This window comes from Neoarius graeffei, chromosome 25, assembly GCF_027579695.1.
Source record: "Neoarius graeffei isolate fNeoGra1 chromosome 25, fNeoGra1.pri, whole genome shotgun sequence".
Lineage (NCBI taxonomy): Eukaryota > Metazoa > Chordata > Actinopteri > Siluriformes > Ariidae > Neoarius > Neoarius graeffei.
The window spans coordinates 13110759-13124452 of NC_083593.1; the positions used below are offsets into that span (position 1 = coordinate 13110759).

The window sequence follows — 13694 nt, forward strand, 5'->3', positions numbered from 1 at the left end:
TGCATCCTCTATAGAGAGGTGTGAATGAAAAGACGGAGACAATATTAAAGTAGAACTGACAGTTTCTAGAGGCTGGAAAGGAAAACATGGGCAGACAAGCAAAGTTACACAAGCAAACACAAATGCTCACGTTTATATATCTGTCCTTTTTTAACATTCGCTGTTAAAATGTTGCTTACTTGTTGGTGATAATGAAGGAAATCACATTCCCATCCACGAAACACACTAAATGTCATGCTGCTATATATACACACAGTTGTGGTCAGAAGTTTACATGCAGTGACAGGAATGTCATCTTGGATATAAATGTCATGGCAATATTTGGGCTTTCGGTAATTTCTCTGAACTGTTCGTTTTCTGTGGCAGAATGATTGTACAGCTTTAATTAAAAAAAACACTAGAATTTGGTGCACAAGTTTTAATTTTCTTTGGGTTTTCTGAAATCAACACAGGGTCAAAATTATACATACGCTCACTTAGATTATTCATTCAGAGGTGCTGAAACTTCCAAAATGTCTCTTGCCGAGGTCGAGGTCTCTTAAATTCCTGTTAGTGATCATGACTGACTACAGCTGGTAGCTTCTCTGTGCCTTCATAAAAAGGGTTTGTTTACAGCACTCATTGGATTGACCAACACACAATGCAATGGGAAAGTCCAAGGAGCTCAGTGCAGATCTGAGAAAGAGGATCGCAGATATACACAACTCAGGAATGTCTCTTGGAGCCATTTCTAAACAACTGCAAATTCCAAGATCAGTTCAAACAATTGTATGCAAGTTATTGTGAGGAGTAGTGACTTTGCCAAGCCACTTTGCATCAAGAAAACCCAAACTGTCACCCTGAGCTGAAAGGAAATTGGTTTGGATGGTCAGGAACAAGCCAGGAACCACCATAGCACAGCCCTGCGATGAACTGGAAGCTGATGGCTCGCTGTCTACAGTTCAGATCACCATGGACTAAGAGGCTGCTATCCAAGAAATAACCCCCTGCTCCAAAATTGACACCTTCAAGCTTAACTAAAGTTTGAAGCTGACCACACGGACAAAGAAAAAGCCTTCTGGAGGAAAGCTGTATGGTCAGAGGACACAAAGATTGAGTTATTTGGCCACAATTACCACCATGTACAGAAGGACACTGTACCAGCTGGTGGTGGTGGTAGGATCATCATGCTCTGGGGCTGTTTTGCTGCCAGTGGAACTGGTTCATTGCACAAAGTGGATGGAATAAAGAAGAAGGAGGACTACCTCAGAATTCTTCAGCATAAACCATCAAAAACTTGAACACGACTTGGGAGTTACAACAGGACAATGAACCCAAACGCGCATCAGAGCTGGTTGTGGAGGATAAAGCAGGCTAACATTAAGCTTAAAACAAGTCCTGACTTCAACCCTATATGGACCGTGCTTATACAGTAAGTCGAGTCCATGCCAAGAAAAAAAAATTTTAATTGAACTCTACCAATTCCACCATGAAGAGTCATGAAATATCCAACCAGAATTCCACCAGAAGCTTGTTCATGGCAAACGAAATATGTTTGGTCAAGGTGAATCTTGCAAAGAGACATTTTACCCAAATATTAGGTGTGCTGTATGTATATTTTTGAGCCTGTGTTGATTTCAGAAAACCCAAAGAAAATTAAAACTTGTGCACCAAATTCTAGTGCTTTTATTTTAAAGATGTACAGTATGCTGTACAATCATTCTGCCACAGAAAAAGAACAGTTCAGAGAAATCACTGAAAGCCCAAATACTGCCATCACATTCAGATCCAAGATGACATTCATGTCACTGTATGTAAACTTCTGACCACAACTGTTATATATATATACACACACACACACACACACACACACACACACACACACACACACACACACACAAATCTCCTTTCTACCCCAGTGCTGGTGAAGCCTCAAATCTGAAGGTGTGGATTAATTTTCGAACATCGTGATAGGTTTTTATTAACGTCCTCATTCTAATATATTGTCGTTCCTATAGCAACGGCTCAGGAGGATGCTCCATTTAATCAAAAGCATTAAAAAAAATAAGTGATGTTATTTAGCCAATAGTTGTTATGGTGAAGCTTATTATCCCCAAGCATACAATGGGGGAGATAGATAGATAGATAGATAGATAGATAGATAGATAGATAGATAGATAGATAGATAGATAGATAGATAGATAGATAGATAGATAGATAGATAGATAGATAGATAGATAGATAGATAGATAGATAGATAGAGCATCTCAAAAAATTTGAATTCCATGAAAAAGTTCCTTTTTTTCATAATTTAATTCAAAAAGGTAAACTTTCATATTTTCTATATTCATTACATGTAAAGTGAAATATTTAAAGCCTTTTTTGTTTTAATTTTGATGATTATGGCTTATAGCTCATGAAAATCAGAAATCCAGAATCTCAAATTATTAAAATATTCCCTAAGATCAATCAAAAAAAGGATTTACAATACAGAAATGTCCAACTTCTGAAAAGTATATTCATTTATACACTCAATACTTGGTTGGGGCTCCTTTACCATGAATTACTGTATCAATGCGGTGTGGCATGGAGGTGATCAGTCTGTGGCGCTGCTGAGGTGTTATTGAAGCCCAGGTTGCTTTGATAGTGGCCTTCAGCGTATCTGTATTTTTGGGTCGGGTGTTTCTCATCTTCCTCTTGACAATACCCCATAGATTCTCTATGGGGTTCAGGTCAGGCAAGTTGGCTGGCCAATCAAACACAGTAATATCATGGTCAGCAAACCATTTGGTCGTAGTTTTGGCACTGTGGGTAGGTGCTAAGTCCTGCTGGAAAAGGAAATCAGCATCTCCAAAAAGCTCGTCAGCAGATGGAAGCATGAAGCGCTCTAAAATCTCCTGGTAGATGGCTGTGTTGACTTTGGACTTGATAAAATACAGTGGACCAACACCAGCAGATGACACGGCACTCCAAATCATCACAGACTGTGGAAACTTCACACTGGGCTTCAAACACCTTGGATTCTGTGCCTCTCCACTCTTCCTCCAGACTCTAGAACCGTGATTTCCAAATTAAATGCAAAATGTACTTTCATCTGAAAAGAGGACTTTGGACCACTGAGCAACAGTCCATTTCTTTCTCTCCTTAGCCCAGATAAGACACTTCTGACATTGTCTCTGGCTCAGGAGTAGCTTGATATTAGGAATGCGAAAGTTGTATCCCCTTTCTTGAAGACGTCTGTTCGTGATGGGTCTTGATACACTGACACCAGCCTCAGTCCACTCCTTGTGAAGCTCTCTCAAGTTCTTGAATCAACTTTTCTTGACAATCCTCTCAAGACTGCGGCCATCCCTGTTGCTTGTGCACCTTTTCCAGCCACCCTTATCAGCAATGACCTTTTGTGGCTTACCCTCCTTGTTGAGGGCATCAGTGATCATCTTCTGGACAACAGTCAAGTCAGCAGTCTTCCCCATGATTGTGGTTGTGTGTACTGAACTAGACCGAGAGATACACTGTGTTCATACTGTTTTACTCAAACTCGAAATGAAATATTCTAATATTTTGAGATGTTTTTTTTTAAATGTTTTTGTACTGTATGCCATACTGATTAAAATAAAAAAAAGCTTGAAACATTTTAGTTTATGTGTAATGAGTCTATAATATATAACATTTTCACTTTCTTAAATAACTGATGGAAAATATTGAACTTTTTCACAATATTCTAATTTTTTGAGATGCACTAGTGTGTGTATATATATATATCTGTCCGTAAACATTCTCATTTCCGGAGCATAACTCAAAAACTATTAGGATTTTTAATTTTTTTTCACAAAACCTGACAGTTATGTTAAGTGACTAGAACAGCTGTGCCTTTTGACATTTTGGGATTTCTGTGATTTTTATTTTTTCCATAAAAATCTGGAGTGTGGGTTCATGTGGGGGTCAGAGGAGAGGAGATATGTCATCTTCTGATGATGCTTGTTAACATTTAGACACATTTATGAAACATTTATGGAAGGAGTCTCCAGTGTCAGGGCTTTGGAACCGCCAGTGTTTGTTTGATTTGGTCTTAACTTCAAAAGGGGGGTGGGGTGGGAAGGATACTATTGTTTATAGCTGCTATAACAGAAGTGAGAACAGGAACTAACTTTTCTCATGGATGCTCCACGACATTAAATGCAACTAAAACCTTAAAAAAAGAGTGACGTGTCGTTCATTAATACATTAAAAAGTGTAATGGTGTGCTCGTATGACTGTTCTATCATATTTATAATACTCCATTAGCTAAAGCGCTGGCTCATGCAAACAATTCTAATAGTGAACGAAGGCTAATGTAGTCAGTCAGTATGGCGGTGTTTGACTGAAGTATCCCTTTAACTGCCATCAGTGCTAATCAGCACTCTGTATGCAGCTCTGTTTCTGTGGTCCTAGGAGGGAATGTGTCTTATACATAATGACTTAATTTTCACTCAGAGGCTTGTTTCATTATGCCGCTAATGTTTGACTACAGGGCTCTCTGTCTGGAGTCTAGCGCACACACACATATATATACACACACACACCTACACACAGTGGAAGCTCATTCACATCTCGTACACATCTTCCCCGGAATCTGGTATTTTTCCAGTCCGACATTACGAGAGCTGCGGAAAGTGACACGATGAATTTATGGAGACCGGCTGTACTTAATTTCACAACGCACATGAGGGAGCGTGACCCTTTGATTATGGAGACATCATCTCTCTCTTTCTCTCTCTCTCTTTTTTTTTTTTTTTGGACTGCTTCATTGAAATGAATGGAGAGGCCGATTGAATTCCACGCATTAACCTTTAGCCTAGCCGTGTTATTACAGAACCTTGCAGGCCGTCACGCGCCGCTCACTATTAATTGCTTCGGTGTCTGTGTGTACGGGAAGCTCGGCGTCCCCGAAATATCTTACTGCACTGTCGCATCATGCGATTCAATTACGTTTAATCTGCTTTTGACATTGTAGTGGATCAACGTTTCTTATACAACAGGCTTTTAAAACACCATTTCGCTATGGCATTAGACCGTAAATGTAGTTTTGTCATTCTCAGAAGCCTGGCTTATGCTAACTGGCAGACGACTTCAAGGCACCAGAGCAAGGATTCATACTGAAATCTACTGACTGACCATTTAATATGTAAAAAGCGTTTATGACATCAGCGAGTTTGATCACTAGCTGCGTTAAAGCTTAAAGCTAGACGGCCTTTCGATTTCATAAAATCGGTGAAATTTAGTTCCCTCTGAAATTTGGTCGTTGTGATATGTTTATTTCTGCAATATCTCACAAAACAAGCCACTCTGTGGCTGGGAAGTTATTTAATTTGAAGGGATTCCCGAGCAAATAACGTGCATGAAATTGTAGACAGAGGAAGTCCGTGTGCGCATGCGCAGGTTTGCCTTCTTCTTCTTCTGGGTTTTACGGCAGCTGGCATCCACAGTGTTGCATTACTGCCATCTACAGGTTTACCTTGAGCGTGCACTGACAGTTCCATCATTCTGTCGCTAAACGAACAGCTGATCACACCGAGGTGCTCGCTGACCGCTGATATTTATTAGTTTGGCCCTGCGTTTCCTTTCCTTCGTATATAACATAATTAGGGCTGGGTTCAAAAGATCGATCCACGATCTGATATCGATTCATGTTCAAAAAATACGAGATCGATTCAAAAATGTGTGGCTCGATCTCTTCCAGGTGGCTATAGGCACTATTTTCTCGACCGCGCAAGGACCGCTATAAAAAGCGGGTGCCAGCAAACGAAACCGAAACTTAAAAACGCGAGATGGCTGAAGCTGCACAGCTAAAATCACCGCCTGGCCTGAAAGCTGATGTATGGCATTACTTTGGATTCAAACGTTACGAGGACAGAGACGAAGTCGACAGAAGAAAAGCAGTGTGCAAACTGTGCCACATAGAGGTAAAATATAGTGGCAATACAACCAATCTCCGCAACCACTTATCCAGGCACCACGCCGACACAGTTTTAGCTAAGCCTGCGGCGAATCAAACTGCACTGGAGAAGGCATTTGGTGTTAAATTACATGCACAAACACATATGGGGCTGTTCCTGTCAATAGGGACAGTTTTTACTTTAAAGTGACAATCCAGCAATATCTAAGTAGATCGATATCGGATCGAATCGGATCGAACTGCGGATCGAATTGGATTGTGACCTTATGAATCGGAATTGAATCGATCCAGGAAATCTGGATCGATTCCCAGCCCTAAACATAATGTCTTTTCTTCTCGCTTTCCGTTACCGTAGTCAGTCTTTCACGTTTCATTCACAGCCTCCATTTTTCTCTCCAGTTTCAAATTTGTATCCCAGAATGCCTTGCGCGAACGGGGAAAGCCCACCACGTGATGCAAGACGTAGTATCTTGAATTGCATCATGGTGAAGCAGGAAAAAATAGCGGAGAATTTAGGGCCACATGGCTCGAATTCAGTAGTTTTCGGTCCACTGAACAAAAATAATTGCGTGTCAGGGAAAATTCTTTTTATGACCTACACTTGAAAAATCCCAAAGGTAGTGTAGCTTTAACTAGAACTCGGCTAGCTAGCATTTACTGCACTTCCTGACCTTTTAGTCATTTGACTTTTGCTAAGTTCAGGGTTCAGTTTAAACACGTCGTATTTGCAGTAGTAATATGAGTATTTACACTGAAATGAACAGCTTATACATGGTATAACGTACACTCTAGGAAAGAAACAAAGTGTGTGTGTGTGTGTGTGTGTGTGTGGATGTGAGAATCTAAGTGTGCTTGTATTCAGTCTTTCCAGAGCGCTTTCAGCTCCAGTGCACAGCAAAGCATTGATGAGAGCTCTTAAACAAATTGCACTCAAACAAATGGCGTTCATGCGCCAAGATAAAGAGGACGTGCGGTTTGTTTCAGGGATGCGGTTCCATTTTATTAAAATTATTTTATTTAAAAAATTACTATTAAGTGATTTCCTTCTCCAAGTACGACAGGTCTTACGTTCATGAATGAGCAAATAAACCTCTGTTTACAGTTTCTCTTACACCACTTCAGCTCCCAACAGTTAGACTCTCAGCTTCGACCTGACCCTGTGCCAATCCTCTTCGGTTTTCACTTGACAACTTCTTTTTCTCCCTCACACACATTTCTTACTCTTCCTGATACACGGCGTTGAAGCCATTTCAGAAAGTGACAACTGCTCGACGGGTTACCATTTAAACTTTGCATGTAGTCAAGCATCTAATCTACCACCTTAGTGCTCTGCTGCTCCGCGTGTATGAACGGATGATTGCGGAAGAGGATGTAGTGTAGCGTAGTGTAGTGGGGGGTTAGACAAGGTAAAGTAGGCGCGTGTCAGCTTAACTCCATCCATCCGTGAACTCGGCTTGTTCAGCACGGCTCCTGGAGCCAACTTCTCTTTCAACCAGGAGCCTGCTTTTGAAGAGCTCTATTCACTGGAAATCATGCTGATGGTTTTATTTAAGGGCTCTGCAACTGGAGTAGTCGTCTTGGGTTATATGCTATACTTTACCTTGTAGTAAACAAACGCGTACAAATGAGGTTCGCACGTTTCGGCACTTCTGCTCTGAAATTGCCTGTCTTGTTTCAGGAGCGTCATAGGCAGTTAAATTCGGCACTTAAGCCGCAATCATTTTCCTCTTCCTTCCCAGCCAGGATGAAAATGATTCCCGGGTTATAGCGGTGTCAAAAACAAAACAACAACAACAAAAAAAAAAAGCACTTAGCACTCAGAGTAAACAACTGTACAGCATTGACAACACAAGTAGTGCTACCCTGATGATCCATTAGGGTGCTCTGGTTTGTAACTGATGGTACAACATCAATAGGAGGTGGAAATGTCTTTGTGTGTATTTATACTAATGTTTCTGTCCAGCAAATGCCTCTTAAACTTACTGGCTGCCTAGCAACATTTTCCTGCATCCTCCTCCCAATGCGGCTTGCTATCACTTTACTTAAATCATGCAGACAAAGAGCATACGATTAGCTCTCTAATGAAACGCTCTCTTGCCTCAGCCTTGTATTGACAGCCTCAAAAATCCTCAAAAAGGGACACGGTAGGTTATTTACCCCACTGTGTAACTGTGTAGCTTTGCTCGTCTGAAAATCAAATGTGACATACATGGCCAAACATGTCTGAGCCAATTGTGAGATGATATTAGTCATGCAAGAGCGGGCAGAATGCTCTAGGCCCTTCCCCGAGTGCCTGGTTCGATCGATCGGCCCACATCAAACTGCAGAGAAGTGCGTGGAAAAGGTCATACTTCAGACCCGTGATCAATACACGCATTCTAGATTCATGGTCTGTTACAACTGTTGTACACGTGAACGACGACACAATCAAGAAATCAGCTACTAACCTGGCTGTGAAATAAGAGACGGAGTCTTTTGAAGGTGGAGAGGGGAAAAGTTGGCTGTAATTTTTTTATTATGACGGATCTCTTTTATAGCCGTTGGGTGTTGCTTTATTTCTGATAACAGCTTGTTGAAAAGCGCTTTCTGTTCCGCACTGCAAAAATGTTCACGAACCTGCATATGCAAGAAAATGAGGACGGTATCACAGTACGTGAAGATTTAGGTTCATGAAAGAATAGTAGTACCAGATGTTTTATGTAATGCCTACGTACACTACCGTTCAAAAGTTTGGGGTCACTTTGAAATGTCCTTATTTTTGAAAGAAAAGCACTGTTCTTTTCACTTTAAACTAATCAGAAATGCACTCTATACATTGCTAATGTGGTAAATGACTATTCTAGCTGGTTTTTGGTGCAATATCTCCATAGGTGTATAGAGGCCCATTTCCAGCAACTCTCACTCCAGTGTTCTAATGGTACAATGTGTTTGCTCATTGCCTCAGAAGGCTAATGGATGATTAGAAAACCCTTGTACAATCATGTTAGCACAGCTGAAAACAGTTGAGCTCTTTAGAGAAGCTATAAAACTGACCTTCCTTTGAGCAGATTGAGTTTCTGGAGCATCACATTTGTGGGGTCGATTAAATGCTCAAAATGGCCAGAAAAATGTCTTGACTATATTTTCTATTCATTTTACAACTTATGGTGGGAAATAAAAGTGTGACTTTTCATGGAAAACACAAAATTGTCTGGGTGACCCCAAACTTTTGAACGGTAGTGTATATAAATAAACAAATCAATACAGACAAAAACAGACTTTATTTAACTAATTACTTGATCGTGTCAGTGGGTGTTGCAAAAATATTTACTACGTACACATAATATCTCAGAAAAGAGAATGATCAATACACTAGGTATACTGTATATCCAAAAGTTTGTGGACACCTCACCATCAGACTCACAGTACCCAATATCCCCCAAGCATAACTACGTCATCGCGACGATACATTTGCAAAAAGTCTGGTAAAACTTGGAGACTCAAATATCGTAAACAGCACAGAGTTCAAGTACCTTGGTGTAATACTCTCCTCTCTTGAGCCTAAGAAATTTGTCGACCATCGTATAGGCTCTGCCGTTGCGAAGTTTGGAGAGCTAAGGAAGATACTTACAGACCACCGTATAAAGCTTAAAACAAGAGGAAAATAGATGGATGCCTTTATCAGATCTAGGCTCATGTATAATGCGGCAACATGGGATTTAGATACAGCAATCATGGACAAGCTGGAAGTAGAGTGGATGCGATACTTGCGAAAAATAGTTCGTGGTGGCTTCAGACGTCGCAATGCCCCGACCCAGGATTAACTGAAGCAGAGAGAGCAGCAGGAGGTTGGGATTACGCCTTTGTCTATTCGAACAAAAAGATCTTGGAACTAACAGGAAGGGGATCCCTGAGGGACTTTCAGGAACAACGGCACCTAGAATGGCTTGCGCACTGCGTCCGAATGGAAAACTGGGCACCTCAAAAACAAACCCTATTCATGGAGACGGAGGCCAGACCTGGCAGGCGAAGGCCGGTAGACGGTTGGAAAAGAGTCGAGAAAGAAACAGGAATGGATAAAGGACAGTTGATGAAACTGATGATGGACCGTTCGGGGTTCAAAAGCCTCAATGAGTAACATTTGATGATGATAACTACGCCATCACTTGTTTACCGCAGTGCATTGTGGGGGATAGCCGGGGTCGGTAGCTGAGCGATATGACGGATATCAGATTAATTTTATGTAAGAGAGGAGCGATTGTGCCGTGCTCTGTCATGGAAGACAATGAAATTGGTGATTTAAAGAGGTGGATAACATGTCGAGGGTTTGCAGGAGGAAAATCGGAATCCAAATCAAGCTTGGTGAGAAGGTAAGAGTCTAGACAGAGTCTACCACACTGTACAACATCATCAAATCTCAGAATGTCTTATTTCTGAGGACGTATATCGCACCAGCTAAACTTTTTCGAGAAAACTAATCTATCTGAATATCAGGAATTGGTGCCGAGCAGCAGCGCTCTCGCGAGGGATTCGTGGGCGAATAACGGTCCGAGTGATAACTGAGTGATTAGTTAAATGAAACTTGAGATCAGGAAACATTATAGAAAATAAATAAAAAACCTTTGGAAACCCGCTGATCTGTCGTGTCATGTTCAGTATAAATACATTTACTTCAATAAATGCCGCTAGTGAGGTACACTGAACATTATACACACCCGAAAGAGAACCCTTGGTGGTTTGGGAGTTTTATCGGTCCGACAGGCTCGTTAGGCTGCCGAGTGCTTCGGTACGTCGAGAGGCAAAGACCGAAGAACGCTTCATTGTTTTATAGGCTTTGGAATATCGCTAGTTTCAGACGATGAACAGTGTCGATTGTTATAATCTTCTATAACCAAAGGCCATTCCGCAGACCATGGAAATATTGCTGGGTCACAGTTTCAGTCTGTATTTTTCCCACTAGAGAAATATAAGCCACAAACACTGGTCCATTTCAATTCAGTTCGAAGGTTTTCGTTGCGGATTAAACTTATCCATTTCTTTCTTCTCCTCGACTGGCAGCTGATAAAAGCTCAAATTAGATGTTCTCTTTGTTGTGGAGACACAGTAAGGTAACACAGCAGTTCACTTTCGGCACAGTTAAAACCGCTTAGACAGAGCAATGCAGTGTTTAACAAAGGCGAAAGTAAACAACACGGCGGAGCTGACCCCGCATATCACCCATTATGCATTGCGGTAAACGAGCGATGACGTAGTTATGGGTTAGGGTCATTGTCAAGAATGTCTTTGTATGTTGTAGCATTAAGATGTCCCTTCAGTGGAATTAAGAGACCCGGACCCATGATGTTCCATCTTAAAAATGTCCCTGTGCACAAAATGAGCTCCATGAAGACATGGTTTACCAATGCTGGTGTTTCTAAGACCTTTAGGATGAACTGGAACACCTGACATCAGTGCCAACCTCATTAATGCACCTGTGGCTGAATGGACACAAATCGCTATAGCCACACTCCGAAATCTAGTGGAAAGTTGAGGAATGGGATGCATACATGGGTGTGATGTTCAAATGTCCATATACTTTTGGCCATGTAATGTATCATATAACTATCATTATGCTATCGAGTTGATACAGTAATACATAAGAATGTAAGCTGTGAAACTACGAGCTCGACCTCTTTTTGCTGTTTAAAATAATGTCTTTTCTGCACTATGTATCCGATCTTGCGCTTCCTTTAGTATTGTATTTGTGCGGTCCTGTTTTACTTCGTATTGCTGCGTTTTTAACGTTTGTTGTACAGAAAACTGTAAGAAAGCTTTTTTTTTGTTTAGCACACCAGTACGATCCAACAAAAGTTTGAAAAGAAATGAACTGTAATATACAATTTCTGCCCAACAGATTACCTTAGCAAGAAGATAACAGAGTACAAGAGGAGTCTAACACTTGAGGTTGGGAGTATTAGCAGATGCCTCAATTATCTTTACTTACATTAATCAGGACCAGATGGCGAATGTGCAAAAATATCCCTGGCTCAATTTCTGGAGACACAAAATGTGCACGTCTGAGGAATATTAGTGCCCATCAACGACGGCAGAGCTTTAGATCTGATGGAAGCAAATTGTACTTTACACACATGCCTTGGAGGTAAAGACGATGCCTGGGAGAGCAGAGACATCTTTTCTTCCATGTATGTCAGTGCACGATGTTAGCCTTCTCTGCTCAGTCCCTTTAGGCGCACGTTACCTCCGAGGACTGACTATTCGACGTCATGCATGAATGTTAAAGTAACGTGGGTGCATTATGAACCGGTTTTACGATGAGTGAGGTTCTTATTAATACATCAATTCGGCATGCGTCTTTTGAAGCTTGAAGAGTTTCACCTCTCCACCGAGGGAGAAACTTAAACCATGGGAGTATTAAACTACTCAAGAGTCAAGACAGCAGCATCAGCAAAGCTGGGAAGACGAGACAGATGGGCTGAGAGTTGAAGACTACAGAGATTCTCATTTTTAGCACATTGCTACAAAAATTGATACAAGCTGAGCTCTTGCCAGTGACAGTCCTCCTGTTAAGAGTAAAGTGAGTCCATCAAGCCCTTGATTTCCATCACTATCAGCTAAAATTCCGTTAGTATTGCCACCAAGGCCAATGTCAGCAATTGCTGCATGGATGCTGATATAATCAATTAAGAGAATAGTTTGGAACAAGATCAACTGTGAGCTACTGCTCATTTATGTATTTCCCCCCCGCTCTCGCTTATATCAGAAAGCAAGCAATCGAAGGAATAGGACACTTATTAATAATGTTGACTTCAACAAACAATGAACCCTGAAATAAGTAAGTAAAGAGCAGTGTCTCTCCCCAGGGATTTCAAATAGCATCCTGGTAAACTGCCATTTTGAAATAGCATTTAGCTTCTTGAAATAGTGTCAAAATCCACCCTATATGCATCGTAAATACATTCAGTCAGTAAACAGGAAGTTGATGTGTGACAGACCTGAAAACGGTACACACGGTATAGAACCCCAAGCTGAAGCTCGGTACCAAATATCAAGCAGTTGTGATTTGTAGTTGCTGAGAAAAGTGTTACGAAAATTTTGTAAATTCATCCTATATGCTTCATGAACGGGCAGCACGGTGGTGTAGTGATTAGCGCTGTCGCCTCACAGCAAGAAGGTCCGGGTTCGAGCCCCGTCGCCGGCGAGGGCCTTTCTGTGCAGAGTCTGCATGTTCTCCCCGTGTCCGTGTGGGTTTCCTCCGGGTGCTCCGGTTTCCCCCACAGTCCAAAGGCATGCAAGTTAGGTTAACTGGTGGCTCTAAATTGACCGTAGGTGTGAATGCGAGTGTGAATGGTTGTCTGTGTCTATGTGTCGGCCCTGTGATGACCTGGCGACTTGTCCAGGGTGTACCCTGCCTTTCGCCCGTAGTCAGCTGGGATAGGCTCCAGCTTGCCTGCGACCCTGCAGAACAGGATAAAGCGGCTAGAGATAAAGAGATGTTTCATAAATACATTCAGTCGGTAAACAGGAAGTCGATGTGCGACGGACCTGAAAACGGTACACAAGGTATAGAACCCCAAGCTGAAGCTCGGTACCAAATATCAAGCAGTTGTGATTTGTAGTTGCTGAGAAAAATCTTACAAAAATTTTGTAAACTCACCCTATATGTTTCGTAAATACATTCAGTCGGTAAACAGGAAGTTGATGTGCCTTCCTGACCTGAAAACGGTATACACGGTATAGAACCCCAAGCTGAAGCTTGGTACCAAGTGGCTATAATTTGTGGTTGCTGAGAAAAAGGGTGTTT

The 13694-nt window shown here is 41.5% G+C and overlaps 1 protein-coding gene across 5 annotated transcripts in view; it reads right to left on the reverse strand.

The window, feature by feature from the left end:
- ttc28 (tetratricopeptide repeat domain 28) overlaps nucleotides 1–13694 on the reverse strand; it is a 473297-nt gene that overhangs the window by 192518 nt on the left and 267085 nt on the right. The window lies entirely within an intron of this gene.